Genomic DNA, 12,508 nt, shown 5'->3' with positions numbered 1-12,508 from the left:
ATCACCACAGGTCATCTCTGTGCTGCACCGCCACACCCATGCCTGGCTTTCCATTATTTTTTTTTAAATGTTATTTATTCGTTTACATTTATTTGAAAGGCACAGTGACAGAGAGGGAGAGAGAGATATGAACACGAGCTTTTATCCACTGGCTCATACCCCAAATGGTTGCAACAGCCAGAGCTAGGCCAGGCCAAAGCCAGGAGCCAGGAGCTGCTTCCAGGTCTCCCACATCAGGGGCTGGGGCCCAAGCACTTGGGCCATCTTCTGCTGCTTGCCCAGATACATTAGCAGGGAGATGGATCGGAAGAGGAGCAGTTGGGTTTCAAACCGGCACTCACGTGGGAGGCCGGCATTGTGGCTCCGTGCCAGGACACCAGTCTGTGGGTGTATCCAGGTTTTTGCTGCCTCAAAGAAGGCTGCAAAGCAGCAGCCCTGGCAGGCAGGCCCACAGCCCTGAGAACCCCATTGCTGCTTCTCTGGTGGACTGGTTTCCGGGCTGAGGAGTTGGGCCCCAGGGTGTGTGCACTGGCTACCTGGCAGCCATTGCAGCCCCAAGGGCGTGGGGTGAGGGCGTCCATGCCCTGGTCTTGATCCGCCCTGGATGCTCCCTGCTTAACCTACTTTCCCGTCAGAGGGGCAGCCACAGGCTGTGCCCTGCGGCCCCGTCTGTTTTTCTGCTAACTCAAGTTCAAAGCTGATTTGCGAAGTTCACCTACATGATGTTTTTTCTGTCCAGAAGTGCTCTTGTTCTCCATGGAACCCAGCATGCTTCACTGCCCCACCCTCACCCCAGCATTCTCTCCTGCTGTCCACATTGTCCTTTCTCCTGGGGGAGCCTGGTTTCCCCCATTTGCTAGAATCTGGTCATCCCACATGAGTTTCCCTGCACCCGGGGGCTCTGCCTGCGAGCCTGGGTCTGCATTTCCTGGGGACTCCAAGAGTGGTTTCCAGCTCAGATGTCCCTGATTTCTGTGAATCTCTTCATTTTGTTTCCTGAAGGAGGGTTTCTTTACAAAGTTGCAGCTGGCTCAGAGCGGGAGATCTCCACCCTAGGCCGGCACCATACTGGCTTCTGTACAGGAAGAGAGTATGCAGAGAGCTTTTGAGATAGAAGAGACACCAGAGAGGTGATATAACCCACACTGCCCAAGGCACGGCCAGCCGTGCCTCTGCCGGGGCAGCAGGTGGAGCTGGCTGAGCCGTGGAGACACTTCCCAGGGAGGGAAGTCTGATGTGGAACTTTTCTTTTTTTAAGATTTATTTATTTATTTGAAAGTCGGAGTTACATAGAGAGAGAAGGAGAGGCAGAGGCAGAGAGAGGTCTTCCATCCTTTGATTCACTCCCCAATTGGCCATAATGGCTGGAGCTGCGCCAATCCTAAGCCAGGAGCCAGGAGCCAGGAGCCAGGAGCTTCTTCCAGGTCTCCCATGTGGGTGCAGGGGCCCAAGGACTTGGGCCATCTTCCACTGCACTCCCAGGCAATAGCAGAGAGCTGGATGGGAAGTGGAGCAGCTGGGACTAGAACCGGCACCCATATAGGATGCCGGCACTGTAGTCGGCAGCTTTATATGCTAAGCCACACTGCTAGCCCCTGAATTCCATTCCCGCATAGGATGCTGGCACTGCAGGTGATGATTTACCCGCTACGCCACAGCGCCAGCCCCAGACCTCTTTCTCTGTCTCCCCCTCTCTCTTTGTAACTCTGCCTCTCAAATAAATAAATAAATAAATAAAGCAAAGCTGCAGTGAAAATGCAAGGCAGCAGGAATTGGCTGTTTCCACTATCAACCCACAGGACCAGGACCCTCATACCTGGTGTGACTGCGTGTGCATATTTGCATGTTTACATATTTACTTTACATATTTGCATAGTTGACAGTGGGTGAATCCTCATGGAGCTGTGGTGTGAGACAGTGAGGGGGTCTGTAACTTGCAAAACTACGTGTGTTTGCAAAAGGTGTCATTGTTTACAAACTGAAACACTGCCAAGGGTGACCTCAGGCTCTCGCTGCCCCTGCCCCTACCAAAGGCGTCTTCTTCCTTGCTGCTGTCAGGAGAGTGTGCTTGTGCCCCAGGCTGGGCACACAGGAGGCTTTCTCTCATCTTTGGCCTGCAGGTAGCCCCTGATCTTACAGGGGAAGGAAGCATGACGTTGCAAAAGACAGCAATTCTCAAGCTGTGACCAGCCAGGTGGGCCTGGGCAAGCTGAGAGGGGTGCATGGATGCAAGTGCCACCACCCTCAAAGGCCTGCAGGGGGCGCTGTTGAGGGCTCCTTCCCCAGCCCAGATACCATGCTGGGATAAACAGTAGCAAGATGTGACTCCACAGGCTGGCTCCATGACCCGGCTGGAAGTGTCTTTTTTTTTTTTCCCCCCATCAGACTCCATTTCCCCTGAGAAGCTAATGATACTGCCAGAACCACTCCACACAGCTTGTGGATAAGATGAAGAGCCAAGCTGATTTCATCTGGACAGCTCAGAATGGCTCAAATGCACAGCCATTAGAACAGCTCCAAATCCGGGACTCAGAGCCATTTCCTCATTAACGCTATTTTCCTTCTCGGTGTGTCAGCAGGCCTCCTCCTCCAGGCAGGTGCATGTGTGATTCTTGCCTGCCTTTGCTTCTGTGATGTGATTGGGACTGTGGTCAGCTTGGCTGGGACAGAGCCAGCCCTGGCTGCCCTGGCTTCGGCAGGGGCACCCCCAGGAGGGACTCGGGCCCCAGGGGAGAAGGTGCACTCACCTAAGGACCCTGCTGCTCCTTTCAGGGTCCCCTGTCCAGTCTGGTGAGGACCCTGAGTCTGGCTCTCTGCCCCATGCTGTCCTTGGGGAGGAAGAGGCTGAGGTAAGGAGGGAGAGTCCAGCAATGAACCATGCCCTGTCTTCCAAGGGACCGGGAGATCAGCTAGGACCCAGAGACCCTGCTCACAGGGTATGTGAGAGCTCCTCTCAGCGGTCACCCTGGCTGGGATTTGATTCTTGCTGATGGTAATTGAGGGCCTGGAGTTGGTGCTCTGCACAGATCCTCCTGGATTCTCTGGCGCTCTTGCTGGTCAGTTCATAGCAGGTGCACATGGAATGCTCATCTTTGAAACACGATATGGGAGAACGGGCCCCTGTGCTCCCTAGCGCCCGAGGCCATCTCTCTGCTTTTACACAAAACATGCGCAGTGGGGTTAACCTAACCGTACCCCTGAAACCCCTTAGCAATGAGTGCAGACGTCACAGGCAGGGGGATGGCCTGGCATTCACAGGCAGCTGCCGTGGCCTCCTCTTATGTCACTTGGACCGTGGACTCCCCTGAATTGCTTACTGTTATTTATTTATTTATTTATTTTTGCCAATTCAGAACTCTCAGAGGTATGTTGGCTCCAGGGGAGAAGAATCAACCATATTGGAGGGCTTATAAAGGTGAGTGAGGCTTTTTGTTCTTTAAACTGATACTGACTTTTAAGATTATGAAATCCAATGTACAGAAAAGCACTGTGGTCCTACTATCAGCCCATGTACACCTGCCACTCGGGGGCTCCAATGTGTTAATGCTCATGATTTGTCTTCCTTGCTGGAGGCCACTTACTTATTTATTTTTTAAAGATTTATTGATTTGAAAAGCAGAGTGACAGAGAGAGAGGGAGGGAGGGGGCAAGAGAGATTGATCTTCCACCTGCTGGTTCACCCCTCCAATGGCCTCGACAGCTAAGGCTGGTCCAGGCAAAAGCCAGGAACCCTGACCTCCATATAGGTCTCCCACATAGGTGTCAGGGGCCCAAGTACTTGGACCATCACCTGCTGCTTTCCCAAGCACGTTAGCAGGGAACTGGTTAGGAAGCAGAGCAGCCAGGACTCGAACCCGCGCTCCAGTATGGGATGCTCGCATCATAAGTAGTGGCTGACCTGCTGCACCACAACACTAACCCCGAGGTAACTTAGTTTTGAAAGAAACAAACCCATAAAGGGCCAGTTGAAAGCATATATCTGTATATCTCCTCCCCCTCCTTCCCAAGTGGGGTCCTATTCAGCCTTTCTTTTTTTTAAGATTTATTTTTATTTATTTGAAAGGCAGAGTTACAGAGATGCAGAACAGAGAGACAGAGATGTCCTCCATCCACTGGTTCACCTCCACAAATGGCCACAACAGCCAGAGCTGGGCCGATTGGAAGCCAAAAGCCAGGAGCTTCTTCTGGGTCTCCCACACCAGTGCAGGGGCCCAAGGACGTGGGGCATCTTCTACTGCTCTCCCAGACAATAGCAGAGAGCTGGATCAGAAGTGGAGCAGCCGGAGCTCAACCCAATGCCCATATGGGATGCCGGCACTGCAGGAGGCAGCTTTACCTGCTATGCCACACTGCTGGCCCCAATATTACATTTTTAAAAATGAATAATACATTCAATTTATTTTTTTTCTCCAAAGAAACATTTTATTTTTTAAAGATTTATTTATTTATTTGAAAGTCAGAATTACACAGAGAGAGGAGAGAGAGAGAGAGAGAGGTCTTCAATCTGATGGTTCATTCCCCAATTGGCTGCAACAGCTGGAGCTGTGCCAATCTGAAGCCAGGAGCCAGGAGCTTCTTCCAGGTCTCCCATGTGGGTACAGGAGCCCATGGACTTGGGCCATCTTCCACTGATTTCCCAGGCCACAGCAGATTGCTGGATCAGAAGTGGAGCAGCTGAATCTTGAACTGGTGCCCACATAGGATGCTAGCACCTCAGGCCAAGGCATCAACCCGCTGCTTCACAGCGCTGTCCTCCAGAAACCTTTTATTTAAGGACCACAAAAGTCACATGCATTTCATAAACACAACTTTAGGAATATAGTGATTCTTCCCACCATACCCACCCTCCCACCCACACTCCCACTCCTCCTGCTCCTCCCTCTCCCATTCCCAGTCCCATTCTCAACTAAGATCTATTTCCAATTAACTTTAAACACAGAAGACCAACTCTATACTAAGTAAAGAGTTCAAAAATTTGCACAATAAAATGTTCCTTAGCAGTGGAGACAAATGCTTTTCTAAGTCATTGCATCTGGAAGTTAATTTCACTTTTTTTTCCCCAGAAACTTAATTAACTTTAAAGAAGCACCCAAGGATGACACATCTTCTGCAAGCACTTAGGCATAACTAAGACTTATGAGATGTAAGAATATCCTCCACTTAATACACTAAAATGAAATAAATCTTTGAGAACAAGTTTTATAGTTAACTTTCTTTTTTTTTATTTATTTTTTATTTTTTTGACAGGCAGAGTGGACAGTGAGAGAGAGAGACAGAGAGAAAGGTCTTCCTTTGCCGTTGGTTCACCCTCCAATGGCCGCCGCGGCCGGCGCGCTGCGGCCGGCGCACCGCGCTGATCCGATGGCAGGAGCCAGGAGCCAGGTGCTTTTCCTGGTCTCCCATGGGGTGCAGGGCCCAAGCACCTGGGCCATCCTCCACTGCACTCCCTGGCCACAGCAGAGGGCTGGCCTGGAAGAGGGGCAACCGGGACAGAATCCGGCGCCCCGACCGGGACTAGAACCCGGTGTGCCGGCGCCGCTAGGCGGAGGATTAGCCTAGTGAGCCACGGCGCCGGCCATAGTTAACTTTCATAATATAACTCTTTGAGGCCAGAGGTCCTGCATGGGGAGTAAGTGCACATTGACTCCTGTTGTTAATTTAACAGTTAACACTCTTATGTAAGATGTCAGTGGCCATTCAAGGTTCTTGATATGAGCTGCCTGGCTATGGAAGTCTTTAAATCCACAAACTCCATCAGCATTTAGATAGGGCCATAAGCAAAGTGGAAGCACTCCCCTCCCTTCAGAGAAAAGTACCTCCTTCTTTGATGGCCACTTCTTTCCACTGGGATCTCACAGAGATCCTTCATGTAGGACATTTTTTGCCACAGTGCCTTGGCTTTCCATCCCTGAAATGCTCTCGTGGGCTTTTCATCCAGATCATAATGCCTTAAAGACTGCTTTTCCAGGTTATAGCAGAGATCTGGGTAGGAAGTGGAGCAGCTGGGACTTGAACTGGTGCCCACCTGGAATGCTGGCACTGCAGGCGATGGCTTTACCTGCTACACCACAGCATTTTTGTCTGTAGTAGCGTTCTTTTCCATGTGGCCACAGATGATGGGCTTTGGTGTCTCCAGTGCATTAAGAGAAGCAGATCTAACCATCCACAGGCTCTTGTAGCTTGCGTCCTTTTCTCAGCGTGTAGTTCTCAACGCTGGAGCTCACTGTGGCACTGCTGAGGAGTTCCTTCTGCAGCCTTGCAGACTTTAGCCTGAGGTGTCTACGTGTGTGCACAGGTGGGAGTCGCCAGGACACTGCTGGGAAACGGCTTTCTGATGGAAGGGAATGAGGGGGTGCTGTCTTTCCAGCCAAGGGCACGCAGTTCCCTCACTGGTTGTTCCAGCCAGCCTGCGTTCCTGCACCTCCACGTTCCTGCCCGTCCTTGGCAGGTTTACATTCCCAGGTTTGTTCGTTCCCCCAGTTTGATTGTGATGGACGTAGGGAGGTAACCAGCAAGGAGTGCCAAGGATGCCAGCCTCTCTCTGCAGCCCTGCCTACAACCACCCCCATCCAGATCCTGTGTCTGTGCAACTTCCACAAGAAACCACTGCTTAGAACCAGCACTGGTGGGAATAACTAACAAGGCTGCTGGCTGTGCCCCCGCGATGGCCTCTATCTCATTACCGTGTGATTTCAATGAAGTTGCCTTGCCTGACACTGCTAACTCTCATGCCCCTCAGAGTTCCAAAAACAGGCAAGGAATTGGACAGCACTCAGCCCTGCTCCAAGCTCCACCCTATATAACTATTCCATTAAACCCCGCTCCAGGTACCACCCCCACGCCTCTAGATGGCCCACAACCTTGTCACTCTTTGATGGTGCCTGCACTCCCTCTGAAGTGGGTATTTTGGCTTTGCATACGAATAAATCTTTCCTCTATCGACCTTGACCTGTTCTTGACCTTGTGGAAGATGGCCCAAGTCCTTGGGCCCCTGCACCCACATAGGAGACCTGGAAGAAGCTCCTGGCTTCTGGCTTTGGATCAACACAGCTCTGGCTGTTGCAGCCATCTGGGGAGTGAACCAGCAGATGGAAGACCTCTCTCTCTGTCTCTACCTCTCTCTGTAACTCTGTCTTTCAAATAAATAAAATAAATCTTTAAAAAAAAAGAAAACTATTATACTCAATGTACTGGTATAAAGACAGAGATGTACGGGCCAGCATTGTGGCACAGCGGATTAAATCTGCCTCCTTGCAGTGCCAGCATCCCATATGAGTGTTGGTTGGAGTCCCAGCTGCTCCACTTCCCATCCAGCTCTGCTATGGCCTGGGATAGCAGTAGAAGATGGCCCAAGTCCTTGGGCCCCTGCACCCACATGGGAGACCCGGAAGAAGCTCCTGGCTCCTGGCCATTGTGGCCATCTGAGGAATGAACCAGTGGATGGAGGATCTCTCTCTCTCTCTCTCTCTCTCTCTCTCTCAACTTTCAAAAATAAATAAATAAATCTTTTAAAAAATTGCAAAATGATCCAGCTGCTGTAGAAGAGTATGGCAGCTCCTCAGAAAATTAAACATAGAAATGTTGATGCAGTGCTTCCACATCCAATATAAAGTCCAAAGAATTGAAAGCAGAACCTCAAAGAGACGTTTGCCTAACCTCATTTATAACAACATTATTCACGAAGGCTAAAATGAGGAAGAAACCAAGGCCCACAGTTGGATGAATAATTCAGAAAAATGTGGCACGGTACAGCGTATACACAGAATGAACTATCATTCCACCTTTGAAAGGAAAGAAATCCTATCATCTGCTGAAACATGGATGAACCTTGAATAGAATGCTAAATGAAGCAAGACAGTCACTAAAAGACAAATGTTATATGATTTCATTAAATGAGATACGCAGAGAGGCAGAAAATAGAACGGTGGTTGCTGGGGTGGAGAGAGAGTAGAATGGGAAGTTTTTGTAGAATGGTCCAGAGTTTCAGTTTTGCAAAAGGAAAGATTTCTGGCAATATATATATATACATATATAATATATATATATGGCAATATATATTATATATCAATTATAACATATGATACATATAATGTATAACAATGCACAGTAACACAAATGAACCTAAGACCACTAAATCATTACAGCTAAACTGATTAAGATAGACTGCTTTCCCAGGCCATAGCAGAGAGCTGGATAGGAAGAGGAGCATCCAGGACTACAACCCACACCCATATGGGATGCCGGCGCTTCAGGCCAGGGCGTTAACCCGCTGAGCCACAGCGTCGGCCCCGAGTATAATAGTTTTCTAGTAGAAAGTGTGAGTCCTCCAGCTTTATTCTTGTTTTTCAGGATTGTCTTTATAATTTAGGGTCCCTTGAGGTTCAATACAAAGTTTAGTATGAGTTTTTCTATTTCTGCAAACAACATCATTGGGATTTTGATAGATGTTGCAGTAAATCTGTAAGGAACTTTGGGAAATATTGACATCTTCACAACAGTAACCCTTACAATCCATGAACATGAGAAGCTTTTTCACTTATTTATGCCTTTGACTTTTTTCAGAAATGTTTTGCAGTTTTCATTATGCATGTCTTTCATTTTCTTGGTTAGGTTAGTTCCTAGGTGCCTTATTATTGTTGATGCTATTATATATGGAATTGTTTTATTAATTTCCTTTTGGGGTTTCTCTGTGTAACTCTGACTTTAAAATAAATAAAATAAATCAAAAAAATGTGTGTGTGAGAGAGAGAGAGAGAGAAGATGGGGGAGAGGGGACAGAAAGAGAGAGGAGAGAGGTCAGAGGAGAGAGAGACTGGGAGGAAAGTATTGTCTGGGGTGCCTGGGCCTGTCCACTCCAGGTATAAGGCCTGAAGCCCACTTGGTGGGCAGAACAGGCCCAGCACTGGGAAGAGCTGAGGCAGCAGGCAGGTGACACAGGGGGGTGGCTGGCGGGGAGCCAGCTGGTGCCACCTGAGCTCGGATGGCGTCTCTGTTCCAGTGACGTCTGGGAAGGCACAGCTCCCAGTTGGTGCTGATCTGCCCCCAGCCTGGGGTTGGTGCCTTGAGGCTCAGCCAGCTTTTCCCACAGGTGTTAAGCTCAATCAGTGGATCAGCCACAGAGAGGCTCACAGGTACCTGTCACAAAGCAGGGTCCTCACCGAATCGGCCTCATGCTCAGCATCTGGAACTGGTGGGTTCAGGCTCCTGCCTTTCCCAGAGGCTTCCCCGGGTCAGCCCCTCCAGGGTTCCTGCCACAGACACTGGGCTGTTCTCAGCACCCACACGATATGCGTCAGGAAGCCAAAGCTGGACCTGCAAGGGTGCCTTGCACACAGAAGTGTGAAGGAAGCACAGTAAATAGAAAGGCCTGAGTCTGCAGGAAACTGGAGGCCCTGGACACCTCCCGGGCAGCTGGCTTAGGGTGAGTATGGACAAGACTGGGGCGGGGAGGGGGCAAAGGGAAAGGACCATTCTCTCCTCCCAGCAGGTGCAGAGAGAGCACCTGGGGCCTGGGGTCAGTAATTCTGAGTTATTCAACAATGATTGTGACTGAGACCCTTATCAACCTGCTGTCAATAACTGCCTGCAGCTCGTCTTCCAACAGTGACAAGGGAGGAGGGGTGGAGGACATGCAGGGCAGGTGTGCAATGACCCGGTGCAAGGCAAGAGAGCCGCGGTGGGCTGTGGAGTCCACTCTGCCCTCTGAGCTCTGCTCCCTCATTACTGGAGTCTGTTATTGGTCCCTGGGACCCCTCTGCCTGCAGCTTTCCTCCCTTCCTCTCTGTCAGTAGACACACGTGAGACACGCACGTCTGCTTCATGTGTGCTTCATGTGCATGAATGGAAGTGCACGCCTCCTCCCTTTCCCACTTCTGCTCACAGCGCGATGCTCATTAGATCTGTCCTGGGCATCTGGTTCGGACTGTTGTGCTGTTAACACAGCCAGTTAATCCATCTCTCTGACAGCAGCAGGTGCTTGCCCTCAATCCCATCACCACGCCCAAGCCCATCCCTCCCTGTCTTCCTCAGGGACTCCAAGGGGTTGTTGTCACCTTTTCTTTTCCAGGTTTGTTTTTGTTCCACTTTTTGGGTGCTCATTATGAGTTACATTGCTCTATTTCTTTACCTGCTTGGTGACTTTTGATTGGCTGTCATGTGTGGGCAATGCTGCTATCTTCTGGGAGCTGGGCACTCTTATTTCTGCAGCTGTTTTATTTTTATTTTTATTTTTTTGACAGGCAGAATGGACAGTGAGAGAGAGAGACAGAGAGAAAGGTCTTCCTTTGCCGTTGGTTCACCCTCCAATGGCCGCTGCGGCTGGTGCACCACGCTGATCCGATGGCAGGAGCCAGGTACTTATCCTGGTCTCCCATGGGGTGCAGGGCCCAAGTACTTGGGCCATCCTCCACTGCACTCCCTGGCCACAGCAGAGAGCTGGCCTGGACAGAATCCGGCGCCCCGACTGGGACTAGAACCCAGTGTGCCGCCGCAAGGCAGAGGATTAGCCTAGTGAGCCGCGGCGCCGGCCTCTGCAGCTGTTTTTGTGTATTGTTCTGCGATGCAGCTATGACACTTGAAAGTGCATTGATCCATGGGAGTCTCTGAAACAGGAGCTGCTGTCCCCATGAGGAACCCAGATTCCTCTGTGTGCTGTGCAGGTGCTGGTGGGACTGGGCGGCCCTGGGTGGGCTCTGGGAGTAATCCCTCCCATCATTTCCACAGGTTCTTGTCTGGTCTCAGTGGTCTCATGAGGTTTATTTTTTTTCTTTTCTTCTTTTCCTTCCTTTTTTTAAAAAAATTATTTATTTGAAAGGCAGAGCTATAGCAAGAGAAAAAGAGAGAGAGAGAGAGAGAGAGAGAGAGAGAGAGAGAGAGAGAGATCTGCCATCTACTGGTTCACTCTCCAGAGGGCTGCAAAAGCCAGGGCTGGGCTAGGCTGAAGCCAGGAAGCTTCTTCCAAGTCTCCCATGTGGGTGGCAGGGGCTCAGCACTTGGATCATCTTCTGTTGCTTTCCCAGGTTCATTAGCAGGGAGCCGGATGGGAAGTGGAGCAGCTGGGACTTGAACCAGTGCCCATGTGGGATGCTGTTGTCTCAGGTGGCAGCTAAACCTGTTCAGGTGGTTTCCTTCCTTCCTTCCTTCCTTCCTTCCTTCCTTCCTTCCTTCCTTCCTTCCTTCCTTCCTTCCTTCCTCTCTCTCTCTTCTTTCCTTCTTTCTCTTTCTTTCTTCACACTTGATCTTAGCCAAAAGGCCGAGAAGCGATCTCTTTCTTCTTTCACTTTAAGATTTATTTATTTATTTGAGAGGCAGAATACAGAGAGAAAGGGAGACACACAGAGAGATCTTCCACCTCCTGGTTCACTCCCCAAATGACAACAATGGCCAGGGATGGGCCAGACAGAAGCCAGGAACCTGGATCCAGGAGTTTCATCCAGGTCTCCCACATGGGTGCAAGCGCCCAAGCACTTGGGCCATCTGCTGCTGCTTTCTCAGGTGCATTAGCAGGGAGCTGGATCAGAAGTGGAGCAGATGGGACTTGAACTGTTGCCCACACGGGATGCTGGTGTTACAGGGAACTTAAGCCACTGAGCCACAATGTGGGGCCTGGCCAGCAATTCCTGGTGAACTCGTGAGTTGAGCATCTCCATGTATTTGTTAAAGTTTCCCACTCAGTGAGTTGCCTGTTCACACTTCTTGCTGTTTTCTTGTTTCTGATATTTTTTTCCTTATGTATTTGTAGCATTCCTCTGTGTGATCTAAATATTAATCCTTCCACAATTTAAAATTTTACAAAATGTCATCTTGCAATTCATCATTTGTTAATTTTGTGTATGGAGTTTAAAAAAATTAAATGGACAATAACTTCACAAATTTATGAGCTTTGGAATGAGATTTCAATACAACTGTACAGCGTGAACTGACCAACATTTCCCCTTCTTTGATATCACCTCATGATTGGAGGCTTGGAGCCTCTTTTTGTTTTTAGATTTATTTATTTATTTGACAGGTAGAGTTACAGAGAGAGAAGGAGAGAAAGAGAGGTCTTCCATCCGCTGGTTCACTTCCCAAATGGCTGCATTGGCCAGGGTTGGGCCAGGCAGAAGCCAGGAGCCAGGAGCTTCTTCTGGGTCTCACACGTGGGTGCAGGGGCCTGGGTACTTAGGTCACCCTCCACTGCTTTAGCAGGTGCATTAGCAGAGAGCTGGATCAGAAGTGGAGCATCCAGGACTTGAACCTATGCTCCCATATGGGATGCTGGCACTGCAGATGGAGACTTAGCCTTTTAACCACAGCACTGGCCCCCTAATATGATGTTTCGTTACATAAACACTTTGTATAATGTCCAATCAAGGTAAATATTCAAACACTGAATATTTCCTTATGGTGAACACATTCAAAATCCCATCTTCCAGGTTTGAAAACGGAGAACTACACATCCATTAACGTTATCTTTTTTTGTTTGTTTGTTTGTTTGTTTTTTTGACAGGCAGAGTGGACAGTGAGAAAG

At 49.6% G+C, this 12,508-nt stretch overlaps 1 long non-coding RNA gene across 1 annotated transcript; it reads left to right on the top strand.

Moving 5' to 3' along the window:
- The first annotated feature begins 2,763 nt into the window (after positions 1–2,763).
- Positions 2,764–5,196, top strand: LOC138844212 (uncharacterized). Its single transcript, XR_011379773.2, has 3 exons — positions 2,764–2,849; positions 3,354–3,415; positions 5,064–5,196. It is a non-coding gene; the product is annotated as an uncharacterized LOC138844212 (long non-coding RNA).
- The last annotated feature ends 7,312 nt before the right edge of the window (positions 5,197–12,508 follow it).

The sequence above is a fragment of the Oryctolagus cuniculus genome, chromosome 11 (assembly GCF_051225735.1).
Source record: "Oryctolagus cuniculus isolate XC-2025 breed Fujian yellow rabbit chromosome 11, ASM5122573v1, whole genome shotgun sequence".
Classification (NCBI taxonomy): Eukaryota; Metazoa; Chordata; class Mammalia; order Lagomorpha; family Leporidae; genus Oryctolagus; species Oryctolagus cuniculus.
The sequence above is the reverse complement of the archived record's forward strand: the minus strand, read 5'-3'. Positions and strand labels throughout refer to the sequence as shown.